General features: G+C 47.4%; 1 pseudogene; it reads right to left on the bottom strand.

Moving 5' to 3' along the window:
* The window catches only part of LOC146871468 (NEDD4-binding protein 1-like), a 45580-nt pseudogene extending 25217 nt beyond the window's left edge, over positions 1-20363 (bottom strand).
* Positions 20364-21949: the final 1586 nt, after the last annotated feature.

The following is a 21949-nucleotide window of genomic DNA, read 5'->3' as shown; positions in this document are numbered from 1 at the left end:
ACAAGATGGAAAATGTATGTAGACAATTCTATGCATGTTTATCTTTTGCAGTTCTTATTTGCACAATCCACATGTATGCAGGATGTCTCTTCATTTTAGCTATTGCAGGATAATTAGTGGCAAAAGTCAAGATTTTGAAGCAAATGTGGGATAGCATAAAATGTTGCAACCTTTAAGAAAGACCTGTCAGTTGCTTTTGTGGCACATGGTGAAAAAGCTTCTGATGGGTGCGCACTTTTTAATAAGCCACAAAACATCCAGTTAATAAGAAATATTGGCTGATGTTCGTCCCCAAAGTTCTCCGACAGCCCTATCCTTATGGTGGCCCTGCTCCAAGAAGCTGCAGTGTTTCCATAGATATTTACTAGAGTTGCCAAAAAACATTGCAACTTTGCACACATCTGGCGATGATGAGTTCACATATGTATAAGAGCTCAATGTACACAGACTTTGCGAACACTTGCAAGTTACAATCCCCTTTAGTCAGTGCTTGCATGAAACTGACCTTCCTTTCTCGTTCAGAACGTGCACACCCACAGAGAAAGATGACATTGAGGTTAGCTCACAATCTTGAAGCTAAGAACTCAGACCCACAACATCGAATCTTTACACAAATGCAATAACTTTACAATGATCAGAAATAAGCTAAAACCAGGCAAACCAAATCATTATTGTATTGTGCATCCTATCATGTTTCTATATTGTCTGCAAGTGACATTAGCAAGATTTCAGGAAATACGAGGTTTATTAGCTAAGGCGTAGACGTTGGAATCAAGAGGCCTAGGCTATATCTCGACGTGTCACTTTACCAACCCTGTGATCCTTGACAAAAGTTACATAGGCTCCTAGATTCTCATGTCAAAAATGGAGCATGCACAGAAACGAGTATTTTATAGATGTATGTTATACACTAAAATTAATGTTCTTAATCACAATAATGCTTCTAGTTAATGTGAACTGGTCTATTAGTCCAAAATATAAGCCAAAATCCCTCAGAAAATCTGGTTTGTAAATACACCCAACAATAAACACTTCTGCATTTGCAGGGAAAGCAAAGTTCAGTATTTAGTAGCAAATATGTCTCAATTTGTCATTCAAAAGTCAAATAAATGCACATCAACAAAGACAGTACGTCTAAAAACGTATCCAGGGTTGTACTTTCAAAAGCGGCCCCAATACTGGTCGAGTCAAACCACATATGAGCATCTGTGTGAATTATCGAAGAGATGAGAAAAATCCATGTACACAGCTCCAGGAGAACACAAGCACAGATGTCCACGCGCAGCCAATTGGGCACATCCTACATTTTCAGTCGATGGTTTCAGATTAAAAGGCTTTTATTAATCCTGCTGCTGTTCTGTTCCTTTACAACCGTTAAGTGCTGCTCCGTGGTGCTATGGAGGGAGGGGGGAATCAGACTAGGGCTTCTGCAGCTCATCACTGCTCAGAGTGGGGAAGGAAAACAGTTAGCGCCAGGGTGTGGTAACATCGTGACTTCTTGCATCCTCTTTTCTAAACAGATTATCATTTTTGAATAATTCGAGTACGTGTTCTTCTGTGAACAAGATAGGGAAAGTCTCCTACTCAAGAAAGCTGAAAATCCAGGGAGACAAAAATGTTCAATTGCACAAAAAAAAATCTGTGAAAAATAAAACAAATGAACATGCTTCTGTGTCGCAACACAGTTCCTGGTATCAAATCTGTATGTTTATTCGCCTGGATGTTCGTGGCCACGTTCTTTCATTCTTAGAATGAAAGCAACTCATACAATGGCTCAAAATTAGAAACAACTTCTATAGCGCTTGTCGCCGGAGTTTTGCAGCCCTGTAAATAACGGGTGGTTACTGCCCAGTTCAGTGGCAATCATTTATGGCTATGAGAGGGCAAGACAAGAGGAAAGCCTCTGACGCACAGCACAGGGGCAACGCAGATCTGAGCGGCTCGCGCTCCACTCTTTAGCCCCTCATGCTACAAGCAGGTGCACACATGCGTGTGCACGCACCAGTTCCACATCACCGTAACGCAGGCAAGGGCTATGTACTCAACACACAGTGAACACGCTTTCCAGACACAATGACGCATTTAAATGCGTTTTATAATGAGTAGGTTTTGTTCAGATAAGTACGTCATCCTAGTCCTACCATCATCTTGATAAATATTGAAACGGCTTTAAACTTTGGTGCGCAGTTCTTCTGAAAGTGGATATAACAATGAGACCAAGAAAACACAGTTGGCTCACCTCAAACACTGCAGCAATGATACCTTGCAGAAGATGTTTTTCCGGTCCTCGGTAAGGTAACACAAGCATTGGCATAGCCAATAGGTCTCGCCTTAGGGACCTTATAAGTGTTTAGCCAAAGGGGAGACCTATTGGCTATACCAACGCTTGTTTCTATTTGTTTACTTTTGCTACAATCGCGGCACCCGCGCTTTACTTTAACCATGTTAAAGGTAAAGCGCGGGTGCCGCGATTACTACAAAAGTAAAGAAATAGAAAAAAACATCTATTTCTTTACTTTTGCAGCAATCGCGCAGCCGCGCTTTACTTGCGCTTTACCAAAGTAAAGTGCAGGTGCAGCGATTGGCCTAGGCGAGACCTAACAAGCCCGGGAGTGGTGCGTGTGTGCGCAGTCTGCTCCTTTTGGAAGCACTGCACTCGTGCTTGTGGCACACCCCTGCACGCTCCCACAAGCTGGATGCGGCCACAAGCACGAGTGTGTGCTTCCAAAAAGAGTAGAGCGACGGCTAAAGGTCCTCCTATGCAGCGCAAGCGCGCTGCGTAGGCAAGACTTAAAAATGCTTCTGGGCATGATTAAGTTGAGTGGAACAGACGATGAATTATTTGCACATCAAGGCTATACATCTGCAGTCAGTGCCAGCTGACAACAGCACCTTATCACTCAAAAAAGTGTTCAGGTTTGTAGAAAGCTAATCTTATCAAGTCATGTTGGCAATGGTTCGACAAGCTTCCTCGCGCATATAGCAGGTCAATCTTTTCTTGGCAAAATACACGTAGAATAGTAGAATGGTAAATGACCAAAACCCAAAATTGAGCGAAGTAGGTCTTGAATGTTGCAGATATAAAAAGATATATCCAATGTTTTGAGAGCCTGGTCACCCCAATCTCCATCTAATATCAACTCCCAGAAAACAACAAAACTTGTAAACTGGACAGTGTAGTGACAGGGCTTTGCCTAGACTGTAAAATGCAATTGGGACAGTAAGCAACAGACTATAGATGAGAAAAATAGGAGCATGTGCTTCTCTCTCATCTTGGCACAACAGAGACTTCATGTGTCCTTGTCACCGCCTTTTCAATATTTAGATCTATTGCAACTCCTTCGAGACCTTGCAGGCAATGGAATGGGAGGCTGCAAAGGTGTTGTTTGGGACTCACTTCCGGGTTCAGACTGACAACAGGCCCCTCAGATGGTTGATGCAAATGAGGGGTGAGAACCCAAAACTGTTGAGGTGGTCCATCTCCCTACAGGGTATGGACTTTACGGTGGAACATCGCCCTGGTACAGATCACGCCAATGCTGACGGTCTGTCCAGGTTTTTCCGCCTTAGTGAAGAGGAACTCCCTGGGGTAGGGTAGTTCCCCCCACATTTCAGATGGAGGGGACACGTGTTAGACCTGGCACCTTGGCGTGAGTTTCCCTTCCACTTTTTGCTGATGTGCCTCATTGTGTTTTGTTGGTGTTAGCTGCTCAGGGCACTGTGCCACTGCCAATCAGTGCCACAGTGCAAGTGCTCCCTTTGGAAAAGTGTATACATTGATTGGTGTCCATGTTTGGCTTATTTGGTTTACTTTAAGCCCCTAGTAAAGTGCACCAGGAGTGCCAGGGCTTGTAAATACAAACGCTGCTGGTGGGCTTGCAGCACTGGTTGTGCCACCCACAGAAGTGGCCTAGTAAAATGTGTCTAGGGTCTGCCACTGCAGAACCTGCGCGCAGTCTGGTACTGTGGCGCTGATTGCGCAAGTGCACCTACTTGCCAGTCCCCAAACCTTCACTTAACTACATATTAGTCACCCCTCTGGTAGGCCCAAGGGCAGGGTGCATTGTAGGCATAAGGTAGGACATGCCCTGATGTGTGTGGCATGTCTTAATAGTGAATTACAGCCATTTTCGTTTTTTACTATTGAAGGCTACCTGCTCTCCATAGGCCAGAATGGGCTGCTGGAATTACTACACGCTGTAATCCCAGTGGACTCAGAGAGCATGGTAGAAAGTCAAGTTTAGTATGCCTGAACTCAGAATAATAAAATACTTCTTTTAGTAAAGTTTATTTTAATATGCTGTGTTTGTAAATACTACTTTTAGAAAGTTAGTATTTATTGACCTGGCCATTTCAGTCCGCCTCTGCTGTGTGTGTGTGTACTGCCTAGTAACAGTAAAGGAGCAGGGCTGGGGAATTCCAGGAGACAGGCTGGCTGCCATGTGGTGGGTAGAGAGATTACACCAGGATGGGTGGGAGGAGTACACCTTTGACTCTGAATAGACCTGTGCTCTGCCAACACAATGCCGGCTCCGCCCCCTGTGGAGCGGCTGATGTCTCTGCCCTGCTGCTGAAAGGAAAGAGCAGAGTCACCACAACTGGACTGAGCCAGGCCCAGGCCCCCTGGCGACAAAGAAGAAAAGAATTGTGCTATAAAAGAAGGAGCCCTGCTCCTAAGAAATCAGATCCTGTTTGCGCCAAGAAGAAACTCTGCCCGAAGAGAAGGACCTGGAAAAGCTGCATGGAGGACTACTGTCTCTGACCTGTGAGACTGGCCTGTGGTGGGTGGAGTGGAGGAAAAGACTGGCGAAGAAAAGACTTTTGATCAACTTGTGCTTTAAACAATCTCCAAGGGCTTGCTGGTGAACTTGCCCCCTGAACTGCGCCCCAGGAACAGTGGGCGCTACCTTTCCCTAAGAAGAAGAGAAGCTGCTGGAGGCGATCCTGTAACGCTGACCCCAGAGGACCCGTGTGCCCCTCATCTGAGCACCGCGACATCTGCCACCGGGGCTACTGCGAGCACCGCAAAGACCTGACCACCTGGTCCAAGCACCGCAAGCAACTGCCCCGCAAGCCGTAGCTCGCACCGCAAAGAAGAGACTGACTAGGCTCCGAGCGCCGAGCCTCTGCGACCCCCCTGGCCGTGGAAGCCCTGTAAGGACCTTCGAATCACTGTGCGTCCTCTGAGTGAAGCCGGCAGTGCTACGCGCTGAAGAAATTGCCCCCTAGCTGCCCCTCCTGCTTCTGACCTCTGGTGTGAGTCTGGAAGCCTGGAAGTGCCCCACGAAGCATCGCCATCCACTGACCTCAAGGGACAGCAACGCGACGTGGGACACCCCTCGACGGACTTCTGGAGCCGCCAAGAACTTTGTCCTGCAAGAAAAGGTACTGTGCATTGCAAGCGCACCAGTACGAAGCTTCCCGGGCTTTGTACGGTGCTAGCGTCGCGCTACGCGAGTCACGAGAGAAGGGTGAGCCTTGGTACGGTCCGTACTGCATAGAAAAGATAGACGGTGCTCACGCGAGAAGCGTGAGGTTTGGAAAGAGGCGTACCGAACGTGTACGACACGTACCTACGAGGGTACGGTCCATACGGTTCACGTCCAGCGTCCGCGTGCTCACACGAGAAGCGCGAGAAACGGCAACACAGGTTAAAAACCTTGTAAGAAGCGTACCGAAGGCGCTACGAAGCGCACAGACACCCAAAGAAGCATTTTTAAAGTAGAACACTGCCATTTTAAGAACTGTGGACTGCCTAAAAGCATTGAAAGTAACTGGAACCTTATTTAAGTGAAGAACTGTATTTTAACAAGCCTGCGTAAAGAAATCTTATATATAAAGAACTTTATTTTGATATAAATACAACCTTGTGTCTTTGTGTGGTGGGGTAGTGATTATTATGTGGGACAACTTGAACGCTTAACCTAATGCCCTCTGGAAATCTAGCCTGACTGCTCGTGCTACGTTACCTAGAGGGTGAGCAGGGGTTATTTTTAAAGAGGTAATCCTACGCCCTGACTTAGAGGAAAGGGTCCCTGCTTGTCGCAAGTGCATACCTACGCCAACCAGAGACCCCGGATTCTAACATTGGTGGCAGCGGTGGGATTTACGGATTTGCGTTCTTGGTGTCTGCGCTGTGATTACTAACCATTGCACAGTGAGGACAGTCCAGTAGCTTAAGCCACAGAACTTTTTATTTTCGCTTGCCAAGTAGAGAAGATCCCTTGTGTTTGAAGCCATGCCGGGCTCAAACAGCACAGAGAATACAGCATCTGGAACCTCTGAGAGAGAGGATCTGGAATGGGATGAGTCGAAACTGGATAAATACACGAAAGACCAACTCAGGCATTTCTGCAAGAAGTTCAAGGTTCCACGCAAAGGATGCACAAACAAAGCACACTTCCACACGGCGTTGAGAGCCTGGATGGAATCAAGGGGTGCAGCTGAGAATGTTGTACCTGAGGTTGACATAGTGCAACCAGCGGAGAGCATCCGTAGTCGTGGCGGAGGCCTGTCGCCAGAGGAGCTGGCAGACAGACAGGCCGCAAGAGATCATGAGATTACATTGGCCAAGTTGAAATTAAATGGCCAATTGGAGCTAGAGAGCAAGAAAATGGCTCTTGAAGAAAGAAAGATTCAGATGGAGCACGACACGAGAATGAGGGAGCTGGCGATAAAAGAGAAAAGTTTGGAAAACCCTCCCTCTGGTGGCAGCGCAACGCCGGTGCAGGTAGAGTCAAGGGTGTACATGCCAAAAGATGTAGTCAAGGAATACTTTAAGAATGATTACATAGGGCAATGGTTCAAGGCCTATGAGGTAGCCATGTCTTCCCACCGGGTCCCTGAGAGAGATTGGGGAGCGGGGTTGTGGGGACGGTTCCTCAGTGAGGGGCGGGACACACTTTTAGATTTGCCCTCTGACATGTATAATTCTTACCCCCACATGAAGGAAGCTTTTATGACCAGATATGGGCTAACTCCTGAATTATGTAGACAGAGGTTCAGGGGGTGTACCAAGATTGCGGGGAGTACGTATGTGGAGTATGTGACCTTTTTCTGCAGAGCACTGGATGGCTGGGTGAAGGGTAGCAAAGTTGATGATTACCAAGGTCTCTTTGATTTAATTGCATGGGAGCACTTGTCGCTTAATTGTTTTTCTGAGCTATGCCAACACCTGATAGATAGCAAGCTGACTAACCCTAGGAAGCTTGCTGAAGAGGCGGACCGCTGGGTCAGCACCAGGGTCCACAAGGGTCAAGTGGGAGACTCCGCCAAGGGTGGGCAGGGTCCCCAGCAGAAGAGTGGGGGGGACAAGGGAAAACAGAAAGGTTTCCAAAAAGGCCCCCAAAGTAATCCCCAAGGGAACCAGCAGAAAGGTTCTCAGCCTCCCCCACCCCCGAAGCCGACAGGGGCCCCGACAGGTAAACCTGTTCCCAAGGGGCCCCCTCAATGTTATAAATGTGGTGAACTAGGTCACTTTGCCAGTGATCCCAAGTGTCGCCAGTATGTGAAACCAGCACCCACTGGTGCTCTACCGAAGCAAGTGGCTACAGTAGCCTTTGGGGAGGAGGTAGAAGTCCCAGGTGGGTGGGAACCCGTCCAACTGACCTTAGTCTCACTAGGAGACAGTGAGATGGTCCCAAACGCCGACTTGCCCTCTAACACTAAGAAATATGGGCAAGTGGTGACCGTCAATGAGAAGAAGGTAGAGGCTCTTAGAGACACCAAAGCCAGCGTGACTGCAGTGCGGCAGCACCTGGTATCTCAAGAGCAGGTCGTACCCCATGCCTATTGTTGGGTTGTCAATGCTGACAACACAGAGATTCATTGTCCAATGGCTAAAGTTCCCTTTGAGTGGGGGGGGTCTCTGGTACTCTGCAAGTCGCTGTGAGAACTGCCATGCCTGTAGACTGTCTCCTAGGGAATGATTTGGAGAGCTCCCCTTGGGAAAAGGTGGAGAAGACAGCTCACCTGCGGATGGTGGGTTTACCTGATTGGGCGTGCGTGACCACCCGGTCGATGGCAGCCAGTAGGGGTGTTGAAGGGACCCTGGAGCCTGAGGGAGAGGCCCAGGAACCGGCTTAAGGGAGAGGGCGCAGGAGGCACAGGAAACCGGCTCCTAAAGTTCCCACGGCCCAGGAGGAAGCAGACCTTTAGGGGGATGCCCTGGAGCCTACCGGGGAACAGAGAGCCGAACTGGGGGACCTGCCTGAGCTGACCCATTGGCAGCAAGAAGGAGGCCCCACCAGGGAGGAATTCTGCCGGGAGCAGAAAGAGTGCCCCTCTCTAGTGGGTATGCGGCAGCAGGCTGCAGCCCAGGCCAATGGTGATCAGTCCGGTACTCACTTAATCTACTGGGAGAACGACCTCCTGCACTCAGAGCCTAAGGTTGCTGAACCTGGGTCAGCCCGTGCGCTGGTGGTACCCCAGAAGTTCAGAGCCTTCCTACTGGGGCTGGCTCACGACGTTCCGTTAGCAGGGCATTTGGGGCAGGACAAGACCTTCAAAAGGCTTGTCACCCACTTCTATTGGCCTCAAATGCGCAGGAGTTCTGACACTCACTGCAGGACATGCCAGACTTGCCAGGCAAGTGGCAAGAGTGGAAGGAAGCTCAAGGATCCACTCCAACCTTTCCCTGTGGTCAGTACCCCATTCCAGCGAGTGGGGATTGACATTGTGGGGCCACTGGACCCCAAGACAGCCATGGGCAACAGGTTGATCCTGGTCTTGGTGGACCATGCCACCCGGTACCCTGAAGCCATCCCTCTGAGGACAATGACGGCCCCCGTGGTGGGACGGGCACTGATGGGAATTTTCTCACGAGTAGGATTCCCTCTAGAGGTGGTGTCTGACAGGGGGACCAATTTCATATCGAAATATATGAAATCCCTTTGGCAAGAGTGTGGTGTGACATACAAATTCACCACCCCTTACCATCCCCAAAGAAACGGGTTGGTTGAGAGATTCAACCGAACCCTAAAGGGCATGATTATGGGTCTTGAGGAACCCATGAGGCGTAAGTGGGACGTCCTCTTACCATGCCTTCTCTTTGCGTACCGTGAGGTGCCACAGAAGTCTCTGGGGTTCAGTCCCTTTGAGCTCCTGTATGGCCACCCAGTACGAGGACCTCTTAGTCTGGTCAAGGAAGGCTGGGAGCAATCTCCCAGGAAACCTCCCCTGAATGTATACAGTTACATGCTGGCCTTTCGGAACCAGACTAGGCGTTTCAGGTAACTTGCTGAGGCAAATCTGGAAGCCAGCCAGGAGGAAATGAAGCGGTGGTACGACCAGAATGCCACTCTGGTTGAGCTTCAACCTGGTCAAAAGGTATGGGTCCTGGCCCCTGTGGAGCCTTGTGCACTCCAGGACAAGTGGACAGGACCCTTTGAGATTGTGGAGCGCAAGAGTTCTGTCACCTACTTGGTGGACTTGCAGTCTCCTAGGAACCCCTTGAGGGTCCTCCATGTCAATCGGCTGAAGCCCCACTTGGAGAGGTCCGAAGTGGGCATGCTCTTGGCCACAGATGATGGGACGGAGGAGGAGTCTGAGCCTCTTCCTGACCTCCTGGTTGCCTCAGAGCGGGACGGGTCAGTGGATGGAGTTAACCTCTCACCCACCCTGACCCCTGAGCATTAGGATGACTGCCGCCAGCTGCTGGGGCAGTTTCCTGATCTGTTCTCCCTGGTTCGTGGTATCACAGATTGGTGCGTCCATGATGTGGATACAGGAGACGGCTTACCTGTGAAGCACAAGGCTTACAGGGTAACTGACAGGGTCAGAGCCTGCATCAAAGAGGAGGTCTCAAAGATGCTTGCTCTTGGGGTGGTTGAGTCCTCCAGCAGTCCTTGGGCCAGCCCAGTGGTCTTGGTCCCAAAGGCTGCAGCGCTAGGTGCCACACCCGAACTCCGGTTCTGTGTGGACTACAGAGGACTCAATTCAGTCACGAAGACTGACGCGCACCCCATCCCCAGAGCTGATGAGCTCATCGATCGGTTAGGGGCTGCACGGTACCTCAGCACGTTTGATTTAACGTCTGGGTACTGGCAGATCGCCTTGACTGATGGGGCCAAGGAGAGGTCCGCATTCTCCACACCAGATGGGCACTACCAGTTCCGGGTTATGCCATTTGGGATGAAGAATGCCCCTGCCACCTTCCAGAGGTTGGTCAACCAGGTGTTGGCTGGGCTGACCGAGTTCAGCGCCGCCTACCTGGATGACATCGCAGTGTTCAGTGGCACATGGAAGGAACACCTGCAATATCTCTGGGAAGTGTTGATGGCACTGCGCAAGGCAGGCCTCACGATCAAGGCAAGCAAGTGTCAGATCGGGCAGGGTTCCGTGGTGTACTTGGGACACCAAGTAGGGAGCGGCCAGGTGGCGCCCCTACAACCCAAGATCGAAACCATCCTGGCTTGGGAGCCCCCAAAGACCCAGACGGAGGTGAGGGCCTTTTTAGGACTGACAGGGTGCTACAGGAGGTTTGTCAAGGGATATGGCAGCATTGTTGCCCCCTTGACAGAGCTGACTTCGAAGAAGCAGCCCAGAAAAGTGATATGGACTGACACCTGTCAGAAGGCTTTTGACACCCTGAAAACTGCCATGTGCACGGCACCCGTGCTCTTGGCTCCTGACTTCTCCAAAGAATTCCTAGTGCAGACAGACGCATCAGAGCATGGTGTAGGGGCTGTTCTCTCACAGATGACTGAGTAGGTCTGGGACCAACCTGTAGCCTTTATTAGTAGGAGGTTACTTCCACGGGAACAAAGGTGGAGTGCGATAGAGTGAGAAGCATTTGCTGTTGTCTGGGCGCTGAAGAAGCTGAGGCCCTACTTGTTTGGGACTCACTTCCGGGTTCAGACCGACCACAGGCCCCTCAGATGGTTGATGCAAATGAGGGGTGAGAACCCAAAACTGTTGAGGTGGTCATCTCCCTACAGGGTATGGAATTTACGGTGGAACATCGCCCTGGCACAGATCACGCAAATGCTGACGGTCTGTCCAGGTTTTTCCACCTTAGTGAAGAGGAACTCCCTGGGGTAGGGTAGTTCCCCCCACATTTCAGCTGGAGGGGACACGTGTTAGACCTGGCACCTTGGCGTGAGTTTCCCTTCCACTTTTTGCTGATGTGCCTCATTGTGTTTTGTTGGTGTTAGCTGCTCAGGGCACTGTGCCACTGCCAATCAGTGCCACAGTGCAAGTGCTCCCTTTGGAAAAGTGTATACATTGATTGGTGTCCATGTTTGGCTTATTTGGTTTACTATCAGCCCCTAGTAAAGTGCACCAGGAGTGCCAGGGCTTGTAAATACAAATGCTGCTGGTGGGCTTGCAGCACTGGTTGTGCCACCCACAGAAGCGGCCTAGTTAAATGTGTCTAGGGTCTGCCACTGCAGAACCTGCGCGCGGTCTGGTACTGTGGCGCTGATTGCGCAAGTGCACCTACTTGCCAGTCCCCAAACCTTCACTTAACTACATATTAGTTACCCCTCTGGTAGGCCCAAGGGCAGGGTGCATTGTAGGCATAAGGTAGGACATGCCCTGATGTGTGTGGCATGTCTTAATAGTGAATTACAGCCATTTTCGTTTTTCACTATTGAAGGCTACCTGCTCTCCATAGGCAAGAATGGGCTGCTGGAATTACTACACGCTGTATTCCCAGTGGACTCAGAGAGCATGGTAGAAAGTCAAGTTTAGTATGCCTGAACTCAGAATAATAAAATACTTCTTTTAGTAAAGTTTATTTTAATATCCTGTGTTTGTAAATACTACTTTTAGAAAGTTAGTATTTACTGACCTGGCCATTTCAGTCCGCCTCTGCTGTGTGTGTGTGTTCTGCCTAGTAACAGTAAAGGAGCAGGGCTGGGGAATTCCAGGAGACAGGCTGGCTGCCAGGTGGTGGGTAGAGAGATTACACCAGGATGGGTGGGAGGAGTACACCTTTGACTCTGAATAGACCTGTGCTCTGCCACCACAATGCCGGCTCCGCCCCCTGTGGAGCGGCTGATGTCTCTGCCCTGCTGCTGAAAGGAAAGAGCAGAGTCACCCCAACAAAGTGCTCCAGAACTGAACTGAGCCAGGCCCAGGCCCCCTGGCGACAAAGAACAAAAGAATTGTGCTATAAAAGAAGGAGCCCTGCTCCTAAGAAATCAGATCCTGTTTGCACCAAGAAGAAACTCTGCCTGAAGAGAAGGACCTGGAAAAGCTGCATGGAGGACTACTGTTTCTGACCTGTGAGACTGGCCTGTGGTGGGTGCCTTGCTGCAAGAAGGAGAGGAGGAAAAGACTTGCGAAGAAAAGACTTTTGATCAACTTGTGCTTTAAACAATCTCCAAGGGCTTGCTGGTGAACTTGCCCCCTGAACTGCGCCCCAGGAACAGTGGGCGCTACCTTTCCCCAAGAAGAAGAGAAGCTGCTGGAGGCGATCCTGTAACGCTGACCCCAGAGGACCTGTGTGCCCCTCATCTGAGCACCGCGACATTTGCCACCGGGGCTACTGCGAGCACCGCAAAGACCTGACCACCTGGTCCAAGCACCGCAAGCAACTGCCCCCGAGCCGTAGCTCGCACCGCAAAGAAGAGACTGACTAGGCTCCGAGCGCCGAGCCTCTGCGACCCCCCTGGCAGTGGAAGCCCTGTAAGGACCTTCGAATCACTGTGCGTCCTCTGAGTGAAGCCGGCAGCGCGACGCGCTGAAGAAATTGCCCCCGAGCTGCCCCTCCTGCTTCTGACCTCTGGTGCGAGTCTGGAAGCCTGGAAGTGCCCCACGAAGCATCGCCATCCACTGACCTCAAGGGACAGCAACGCGACGTGGGACACCCCTCGACGGACTTCTGGAGCCGCCAAGAACTTTGTCCTGCAAGAAAAGATACTGTGCATTGCAAGCGCGCCGGTACGAAGCTTCCCGGGCTTTGTACGGTGCTAGCGTCGCGCTACGCGACTCACGCGATAAGGGTGAGCCTTGGTACGGTCCTTACTGCATAGAAAAGATAGACGGTGCTCACGCGAGAAGCGTGAGGTTTGGAAAGAGGCGTACCGAACGTGTACGACACGTACCTACGAGGGTACGGTCCATACGGTTCACGTCCAGCGTACGCGTGCTCACGCGAGAAGCGCGAGAAACGGCAACACACGTTAAAAACCTTGTAAGAAGCGTACCGAAGGCGCTACGAAGCGCACAGACACCCAAAGAAGCATTTTTAAAGTAGAACACTGCCATTTTAAGAACTGTGGACTGCCTAAAAGCATTGAAAGTAACTGAAACCTTATTTAAGTGAAGAACTGTATTTTAACAAGCCTGCGTAAAGAAATCTTATATATAAAGAACTTTATTTTGATATAAATACAGCCTTGTGTCTTTGTGTGGTGGGGTGGTGATTATTGTGTGGGACAACTTGAACGCTTAACCTAATGCCCTCTGGAAATCTAGCCTGACTGCTCACGCCACGTTACCTAGAGGGTGAGCAGGGGTTATTTTTAAGGAGGTAATTCTACACCCTGACTTAGAGGAAAGGGTCCCTGCTTGTCGCAAGTGCATACCTACGCCAACCAGAGACCCCGGATTCTAACAGCCGCTTTAATGCAAGAGTAAACCATAACTATAGTTTATCTTGCACCTTAAAGCACAGCCGGCCCAAACTAATGACCAACTCAGAAGTGCTCATGGGAATATATACATCGTTCATGGGCTGTTAAATCTAATGAGGAGGGCTATGCAAGATATACATTCTGACTCCTAGCTTCATCCTTAGATGTTTACAAACTTTGCTGCATTTTTTAATTTTCGAGAGAGGCTTCCACGAACTACGCCAAACCCATCCAATGTGCAAAATTGGTACCAACTGTGCTGTGATACAGCTGTGTGCATAAATTGGTTCATAGGGGGCATCATCCAGTTTCACGAACTGTGATGTAGTTTTAACTATTTCTTTGCTGACACCTTTATCGATTATTTGCATGTTTTCATCTCTAGATTCTAAGGCAATTAGAACAGACCATTGTTGATTTGAGCAAATATCAGAAAGTCATAAGTGTTGTTTTTCAAGAAATGTGGGTATGTGATCACACAATTGTAAAGCTGACTGTTATCTCCCTTGTAACACAATCCTAACAAGACTCCCGATGCACTGGAATGTAGTACTGGAAACTGCACAAATGGACCAGAGCCCCCCCTGGGTCCTTTCTGGCTACCAGGGACTCAACCATAGGAGAGGCTCAGTTCTGCCATGGGTTGACATGGGTAAGGCGAGTCCCGATTTCCCATATACACCCTAACTCATGTTGAGCTTTAGCAGACTCCATTTCAAACTCTTATCTTTTAGGAACTAAAAGATAATCAATGTCAAGACATTTTCAGGCAGAAGGGAAATATCCTCCAAAATCAACTACATTGGTCAGATTAACAAAAGCACATTGTGGTTCAGAATAATCCTACTACAACTACTTGACGGTTGTCAAGGGTCAGTTCGATATAGAAATAGGTCAACAACTAAAGAACCCAAACTTGAGCAGCTGGGTAGAAACCTTTATGAAGAATCTCCATCCTTAAAGAAGAAAACAAACGGCATCATCCTTTTTTTTCCCTCTTTAAATGTACGAACAATTGTGAACACTGTTTGTTCAATGGACCAAAAAGAAAGGTCCAACCAGGAAGTAGTATCTTGAGATTTAGCCAATAAAGCAAGCCCAAGGAGACTTTTGCTAATTTAATCGAAGAGCCAGCAGTCTCTACTATACCGGATATATGTTCTATCTGGTTTCAAGATGTCAGTGGTCCAGCCTATCAAGAACAGTCTAAAATGTGTGTTTATCCAACTGATGCTAGATTTGTGAACTTTGAAAAGACACAATGTTGTACTTGCTACACTACACATTGTAGCCTGCACTCAAAGAGAGTACAATCTAGTGTGCGAAAATGCTGCTCTCCATTACATGAAGCTAAGTACAATAATATTTCTCTTGGTCTTTTTGAATGGATGCATGACATGACTAAGCCTGTGTTGGTAGGTATCTGTTGATGTTTGCACCTATGGTGTTGTTTGAACGAATGCAAGGACTATACAAAAGCAGACCACTGTTATTTTAGCAGTGTTCGCTGGCTTCCGAGCAGAAGTTCTTGTACTCTCACTTATGCCATTAGGTCACAAGAATGCAGGTTAAGCAATTTTCATAAACTCTGACCCCATAAGCTATCCTTGCAGTCTTTCCTTGGAAATGGACCACACAGAGCACACGGGTTCTAGAGGCCAATTTCTTACAGCTAGAGCTCTCCAGAAAGAGCTGCACTTGTATAAAGCCTTGTCAATAAACCTGTATTTCACGACAACTAGTGAAGCAGTCCCATCCCTGGGCAACCTCTTATTGAAAATTTAGATTTGTCATCTGTCTTTCCGAGGAGTGCCAGGTCTCACTCCAGGAAGTAAACCTCTCAACACACTCCCCAAGTCCCAATGGTCAGCTTGTCAAAGACAGTGACTTTTCCAGTAAGGGACCCGAGTACTTAACTGACTCATCACTCCTACAAATGATGTGCTAGGGCGTATCCCTGGGTAATCAATGGAGCCTAACAATGTGGCTTAATGGTGCAGACTGTCATTGCGGCACAACACTAGTGCTCGCTCCAAAATATCCTCTTGGTATTATCTCAAAACGATTCTACAGAGTTGCCATTTTGGCCAACGACCTAACTGCTGCTCAAGGAGCAGCGCAATTAGAAACCCACTAGCATGTCTGCTTCTCAGTCCCTGTGCATATGGCAACCCTCTCTAAAATACTCTATCCTGAGGCCAACCACCTCCAAAGCAGACGGTTCAGGCACTGGTACTGTGTATGCATGCTGACTGGTAAGGTGTATTTTATTTTCTGGCACGTCCTAGATCCAGCCCTCAGGCATATCAGTAGATCAGCTTTTTGAATAGTCATTCCTGTCTGGCCCAAAGGGGCATTAAAACTAGTCTCTAGATTAATGCAGGTCCAGAAGAAACTGAACGGAGTCCAAGGATCAGTTTTACAACCTCTACAGCTTCAGGCTGTGGGGATTCAGGTTTGACTTTCTTCCACTTCTTACCAAAAGGCAGTATGCTTCTGTGAGAAATGACCCCATTTTTATTGTGGTCCCTCACTTTCTGCATGTCTGAAATTTCTGGCTTTAGTACTATGTGCACTATACCCCTTCAAAACACTAGTAAAGTGTGCATCCCCTCTAAAATGTATGTTGCACATTGTAACTCCGTATTTGGCCTATTTAATTTCCCTATAAGCCCAATGTAAATGGTACCTTAAATTCACCTATGGCATAACAAAGTGAATGTCACATGTTTACACAACTTACATATAATCCAGAAATGTTTCTGCGAGGAGCACGACTGTTCTGGCTAGGCTGTAGTTTAAATGCAGTGACATCTGACAGGAAAAAATTGCCTTTACCATGTAGGAAAATATATTTATATATATATATCTCTAACTTACCCCTAAAGTATGCCTTGTAGGCTCAGAGAGAAGGGTGCTAGTTTATAAAAATAGGACACACGCTGGAGTAGCGAAACGGAACATTGCAGGGGGTGGGGGTGCAGGTGCCCCCGCACTGGGAGGAAAGGCAGCAGGATCTTGACAGGTGCCAGAGAGCTGAAGAAACTGTCTACAAAAGTAGGGGGTGCGCTAAGAAATGGAAGAAAGTGTGGGCGCCCTGGCGCAAATACAGGGAAACGGGCGCACTCTTGGAGGGATTGTAATACTGCAAAGGATGGATTGTCCCTGTGGTTCTCTGATCTGCACTTTTCTGCTTACAGTGGTATTGGTTCCCAATGTGAGATATTGACACTGTTTTGTATTGTTTGGTCTCATGAACATGTAGGCCAGGCTAGCGATTTTAAACCTAGGTGGGATTAAAATCCACCTCCGCTTAGGAAGGGGCTAGAAAAATGCTTCAAAGTTATTTCCTGCTTATTTTTTAAATTCTTATTTATTGGTGAGGTCAGGTTTTTGATACCGTAAACAGAAAAGTAACTTTGTAAAAATGTACTTTAAGCTATCTGAGCCAGACTGGCTTAGATCCAGTTCTGCCACTCATCAGACTTCTAGAGCTGGAATACACATCCGTACAACACTGACTCAGAGGACAATGGCTTACCTCTGGCGTAGTAAAGGCCAATGGGCCTTAACTGTCGACCACTTAGCATGTATTAGCTCTTTAAGAGTCGACAGAAGCAGTTGGCAGAACAAAGGGCAGCTTCCCCACTACCTCTTTTTAACTTAGAGATGCCAGGGAGGGCTTCTCCTGATAATTCCCAGGATCCTCCTAGACTGCCCACCCTCAGTCACAGAAGGAAGAAAACTAATTCAATCACCTATCACACATTACGTGCAATAGGTGGTAGAACTGGTTTTCCCCTTTCTGGAGATGAAATACACATCAATGGCTGGGAGAGTAAACAACTCTGGCTCAGATAATAATGGCTTGCCTCTGGGTCTAGGAAATGCCAATGGGTGGTAAGTACGGACCACTCAGCAGGGATTAGCTATCTAGGAGTGGACAGAAACAGTCAGCAGAACAAAGAGTAGCTTTAGCACTTTGTCTTTTGACTTGGAAATGCCAAGGAGCCTTCAACTATTCATCCCCAGGATCCTCCTAGACAGTTAGGCTTTCAGCCAATAAAAGGGAAAAACAGATTTGAGTCTGTCTGGTAGATAAGTGGCTAGAAGCTAAAGACAGGCCTGCCTGGTGGCAGCTGGGTCTCAACATCTTGAAACAGGGGGTTCTAGTTAATTTTACAGTATGGCAAAGAAGTGCCGCAAAAGAAGGTGGAGGACTAAAAGAAAAGTGTTAGGATTGGGAGGTAGAATTCTTCCAATCACTGGCTAGTTCAGGTTAAATCTGGCACTTCCACCACCACCTCCTCAGATCATTACTGTAAGTGGTAAGACTCCATCTGAAGGCGGCGGACCTGCTGGAAGAAGAATCATGATTCTGAATCTTAGCTCCTGTTGGAAGAAGAGGGCTCACAAGAGTTCAAGGACTTGTGAAATCCTGTTTGCAACTGTGGACTGGAATTGCTCTCCAAGGGTCAAGTGACTGACCTCCTTTTTACCTAGTTCATACACGCAAACAGCTGAAGGGCTCCTGACTCTTGGCCCAACCTGTCTAAAGAGGACTGGACCATGCAAGAGTCCTTGCTGGAGATTGACCTGGGCCCAGAAGCCTGTCCTGAGGAGATTGGGGCTGAAGAACTGATCAGAAGTAACTTTCCCAGCAGTTGGAGATCAAGTCGGGTCAACCAGCTAGGTGTATCCGATCTCCACTGGATTGCGGTTGGCCTGAAATTGCACCCAGGTGCTGGTCCACCGCAAACTGAGGACTTTTCAGAGTGCTTGAATATTTGTCTAAAAACTTTAAAAATCAATATATCCAATTCTCCTTAACCCATTTTGATATTGGTGTCTTTTTGGTCATTACATTTTTCTCTATTATTCTAAATTTGTTTGAGACTTTTACTATGCTGTCTACTGTACTTTAAAATTGTTGGTACTGTTTGAGCATAGACTGCCCTTCTCTATGGAGTGCCTACTGCTTGTGCCATGCCGTCCAGGGATTCAGCAAAGAATATTTTACTTGGGCAGTTTTATAAAGATAGTATTCATCCAAAGGGCATTGGGGCGCACTTCAGGAGCACCAGTTACATTACGCACGGTCATATTATTTTTTTCAATTCACTAGAGTGCAATATTTATAGATTAAAACATTAGTATCTCCAGTGGCGATGGCTAGTAAATTGCCACATCATAGGAGCTTATAAACTAGTTAGCCACGTATTTCACATTAAAGTTCAGAAGACCAGGGAACCTTAATGAAGCAACCACCTGCTTTTCCAGTATGGCATCCATGCCCCTTGACAAGGCCATTGCTCAAAAACTTTCACAACTCCTAACAATTTCACCAAATGTGTACCTATCAGGAAACCTTACTTTCATACCCCCGCATTTTTAGCAAACTCTTATTCCAGGTAAAAGGGCTTATTAACTATTTGTTCGCTTAGGTCCGGAACAACTATTTCAGATTAGACAGCCATGCATATGAAGCCCACACTTTAATGAGATAATACAGCCAATTTCCTGCCCACATAGTTCGATCTACTTTCAGCTAAACTTCTAAAAAAAATAAAAATAATCAAGGTTGTTATAAGTAAATAAGATTAGTAATATTATTTTCCTTTGAAAGCTGGAGAGCCATGGAGTGAAAAAAATGACCATGGAGAATAAAATGCCCTTGTATGTCATTTGCTCTTGTCATCCGATAACAACGAACTGGTGCGTAGCTAAGCTGGAACTGGTGGTTTTGCTACTGAAAATGTATTAGGTAACCACTGCTTTTATTGCCAATAAATTCATCTAGCCATTCTTGTGCCAGTTACAGACCACTCATCCTTCAACCGCTTGGTTTACAACATTGCACTAGAACCCCTTCATAGCATCCCAGGACTATAACACATGAGTAGCCATCAGGTATCATCCATATATTTTCCAATTTAAAAACGAATCTGAAGATTTCTTACATGCTGTTTTCAGGTGGCAGCATTATGGCGGGGCAGGGGGGGTTCTAGTAGCTTCCATGAGGAACAGATTCCATGGGGCTTTTTGGTGGAATGCCATTTTTCTGTGACAGGGATGCATGGACACCTTTCCACGGGACTGACAGAGCCAGGTGGAAAGTCCTTGTTTTGTGGCTGGGGGTCTCTGCTCTGTCCTGCCCCTCCCGCCTAACACTGCACAAGAAAGGGGATCATGAGGCCTAATCACCAAAGAAAACCCTGTATTTTGGCCTACCCATTAGCAAGATTATAAACTCTCTAAAGAGAAAAGGAAATATGAAAATGTAAGTGCTGTATAAATATAAAGTAAAATAGGATGAACCAAAACCAGGGGTAACATCTAATGGAAACCCCACTCTCTTTTTGATGTGGTCACTACTCTCCCTGGGATATTTCACATCAACGAAAAAACGATAGTATAGTTTCATGACATAATAGTGTTCAATTTCCCATTCAAATTATTGTCACAAACAATCACTGGTTTCTTGGGATCTAGTTCGTTAAAAAAAAGAAAAAATAAATTTCAGAAATAATCATTAAAAAGATTCATGTTACATACCTTGGCTTTGTTCAGATCTTCCTGTGGAGCCTGCAGCTGTAGCCAGATCTGCTGGGGATCCGTCTCCTCGGGGGCCAAAGGCCGGCCTAGCACACCCAAGAAATCCAACTGCACCCCAAAAAGGGCCTCAATTTGGCCTCTGTGCTCCCTTACCAGGCCCTCCTGCACACTAGATATGGCAAAGCCCTCCAGCGCTAGTGATCGGTGCTCCTTCACTGAGTAAAACATCGTTCAAATTTTTATTGGGTTTCTTATCCAATACATGCACTTCGAAATGTCTGATTTCAGTCGTTCAATCTTGCTCAGTCACAGGACATACCCAAAAAGTTATTTTTCCATCAAATATGAAACAAATGTAAAACATGTCCACACATTTAAAAGCTTTATTTTTCAAGTCTCTAGTTCATAGGTCATTTGGCTCTCGCTCGCCCAAAAATCTACCATGGCCAGGAATCCAGAACCAGCATGATGCTACTAAAAAAATATTAAAGACCTGATTTTAAATATTATTTAACTAAAAAAAAGTTGAAGTGACAGAATAAAATGATTTAAAACAGAAAAAAAGTAAAATCAATCTCTTTTGAATGTTTGTATGCTTCACCACACCCAAAAAATCTCATATTTCCTGTATTGGGGTTCAGGGGTGGTCAGTTGTTACTTGCCAAAATCTATATTGAACTATCCTTACTTTTAGGTAAAAAAATAATACAGATTTCCGTGGGCGCTCTGACTAAAATGTCATTCATTTCGAGAAGTTCTTCGAAAATTCATTCCCCCTTTTCCCCCCAAAAATTATCTTGTGGAGACATACGGAGAAAACGCACATGACCCTAGAAGCATTGAAAGCATTGAAGCGATTGCCTGCACCGCCCACAAGACAAGTCCAGCTACATAAATAGCCTCCACCACCCGCAAAAAATCCCCGAGAGCCCACAATGTCCTACCCAGTGAAAGAATTAGGGGTGGGCGGAATTTGCGAAATTAACTTTCGCAAATTATCGCGAAAATGCAAAAAATCTCCGCAAACACGCCGGAAATATCGCGAAGACGCGGACATTTTTTTCCCGCCTGTTCGCGGTATTTTTTGCGTGATCGCGGGTCGCCAACTTACCCATGCGGTTGCTCACGGGCGCGGCCATCTTGTTTTCACTTGTCCCGCCCTCTCGCGATGCTTACTTCCTGTTCCGGGTCGCGCAATGCATGTTCGCGGTAGATATTTCCTGTTCGCGACCGCTTTTACTTGATCGCGTTGCTTTTTGCTTGCTCGGGGAGAAAATATCGCGCGAACTTGCGCACGTGGTCGCAATGGGCGCGGCCATCTTGTTTTTCACTCTATTGCATGGTTCTGGGGCCTGATTTTCAATCCTCTCCAAATATTTTCAATCCTTTGTTTCAACCCACTTTTTTTTTATCTTTCTTATTTATTATTTCTCTTACTATTTTCCAGCGTCTATATTTTTGGTTTTTGTCTCCTTTTTTTAGTTTTTTAGCTACTTTTTCTCTTTCTATTTCCTGCTATTATTTATTTCCTTTACTTCTTTAAATGTATTACCTTTTCTTACCCCAGAACCATGTCTAAGGGTAGGGCTGGTCGCCGTCGCAGCCAGAGCCGCGACCGCCTTCCTTGCGGAAGGCGGCACCCACAAGGAGTGCAGGCACGGGCCTTATTTGGGGAGGTGGAGTTGGCTGCACTCATTTTCTTTGTGCAGCGCCACCTCCCCTCAACCCTGGCAGCAGGTGGCAGGTCTGGGTCCGGGTACGGCCTCCGGTAGCGTCGGCAGCGGTGGGGGAAGGTGCGCAGGGCAGTGTCGCGC

The sequence above is a fragment of the Triturus cristatus genome, chromosome 1_1 (genome assembly GCF_964204655.1).
Source record: "Triturus cristatus chromosome 1_1, aTriCri1.1, whole genome shotgun sequence".
Classification (NCBI taxonomy): domain Eukaryota; kingdom Metazoa; phylum Chordata; class Amphibia; order Caudata; family Salamandridae; genus Triturus; species Triturus cristatus.
Note: the sequence above shows the minus strand (reverse complement) of the source record. Positions and strands in the feature narration are given on the sequence as shown.